Source organism: Callorhinus ursinus, unplaced genomic scaffold, assembly GCF_003265705.2.
Source record: "Callorhinus ursinus isolate GAN/ISIS: 27379988/994484 unplaced genomic scaffold, GSC_fseal_2.0 scaffold10, whole genome shotgun sequence".
In the NCBI taxonomy this organism is placed as follows: Eukaryota; Metazoa; Chordata; class Mammalia; order Carnivora; family Otariidae; genus Callorhinus; species Callorhinus ursinus.
This window is the reverse complement of record NW_027397072.1, coordinates 52,130,833-52,132,826: the sequence shown is the minus strand read 5'-3', so window position 1 is coordinate 52,132,826 and position 1,994 is coordinate 52,130,833.

The window sequence follows — 1,994 nt, the reverse complement described above, 5'->3', positions numbered from 1 at the left end:
AGCAAGGCTCTTTTAGGCATAAAACTGTGCTAATCTCTCCAGGGCAGTCATTCCTCAACTTTTTGCTGACAGTACACAAGTTATCATATAGCCTGCATGGGAGTGTGAGGTACGGTTCTATTTTCGGCTCACCCTCTGGCTTGCTCTATAACCTTGGGAAAATCACTTCTAGGCCTTCTGCCACAGACCTGCCATCTCTAAGTTAGGCCTGGTTGGTAACCTTCCTCTGGCTAAGTCAGTGGAAGTCATGAATTCTGGAGTTGGGCAATTAAGAACTTCAATATGCTCACTGAGAGTCATTTAAACATTGGTTCTTTTGAACTTTTTCCACAGACCAGCCTTCTTGAATATTTGATCATATTTTTTTATTTTTATTTTTTTAAAAGATGTTATTTATTTATTTGACAGAGAGAGACATAGTGAGAGAGGGAACACAAGCAGTGGGAGTGAGAGAGGGAAAAGCAGGCTTCCTGTGGAGCATGGAGCCTGATGTGGGGCTCGATCCCAGGACTCTGGGATCAAGACCTGAGCCGAAGGCAGACGCTTAACGACTGAGCCACCCAGGCGCCCCTTGATCATATTTTTGCTCTAATAACACTTTAATGCAGAACACATAGAAAAATGTTTCCAAAATGGGACAGCCTAACTACATCCCCTCAGGCCTTACTGCTAAGAGAGAATGGGGATAAATTTTTCCATCTTACACATTTATTTCCATTCCCCCAGCCATTAGCCAGGGTGTACCTGAACATCACTTCCACTGGATTTTGCCATGACAGGGCCTTAGCCAGGACCCATTCATTCTGTTTTAGTCTGTGGATGGGGATCGATACTTTTAGAACAAATGAGCATTTTGTCATTTATTTATTATTTACTTTTTAAAAGATTTTATTAATTTATTTGAGAGAGACAGAGAGAGCATGAGCAGGGGGAGGGGCAGAGGGAGAGGGAAAAGCAGGCTCCCTGCTGACCAGGGAGCCCAATGTGGGGCTGGATCCCAGGACCCCGAGATCATGACCTGAGCTGAAGGCAGACACTTAACCGACTGAGCCACCCAAGTGACCCAAATGAGAATTAAAAAAAAATTGGGGCGCCTGGGTGGCTCAGTTTGTTAAGCGACTGCCTTCGGCTCAGGTCATGATCCTGGAGTCCCAGGATCGAGTCCCACATCGGGCTCCCTGCTCGGCAGGGAGTCTGCTTCTCCCTCTGACCCTCCCCCCTCTCATGTGCTCTCTCTCTCTCTCTCAAATAAATAAATAAAATCTTAAAAAAAATCGTACATTTAAGCCTGTCATAAACTTAAAACACCTACATTTACTTCATGTTACCTTCCCATCCTTTATGTAAGGCAAATGTCAGTCAGAACCTCTCTTTCCTTCGTAATCTCAAGGAGACTGGCCCAAACATCCAATCCAGGTGTTCAGAGCCCTTCCCAAGATTACTGATAATTTCCCCCAGGGGGATCATTTTCTTGTCTTCTCTGGCCCTGAGTCCGTGTATCCATGGCTGCTGTCTTTTCACTGTTCCAATTGTTCCACCTTCAGCCTCTTCTTCAGTTTCTACAAAACCCCATTCACACACAGCTTTAGTGAGATTTTAAGATTTGAGAAAACAACTGAAAATTTATATATTAGACACTCCTGTCTTTAAGGTCCATTTCCCACCCGATCACCAGAGATTTCCCAGTAGCCCTTCACTCTAGGCAGTGACCTACTTGCCCTCCTGACTCCTCTCTCCCACTCACCCTTCCTTGTGTAGTACATCTCCTCTCACCGCTCCCTTCCTCTCTCTCAAGAGCAAACAGAAATTCCTCCATGTTTACAGGGAGAGCAGCATTTCTGATGTTGCTAGGGCTTTTAACTACACCCGTGTTGTTTTTAGTCTCACTTTATACTGGAAACAGCTTATCAGGTTATTTTTCCAAATGAAGACAGTTTCTTTCTTTCTTTTCTTTCTTTCTTTCTTTCTTTCTTTCTTTCTTTCTTTCTTTCTTT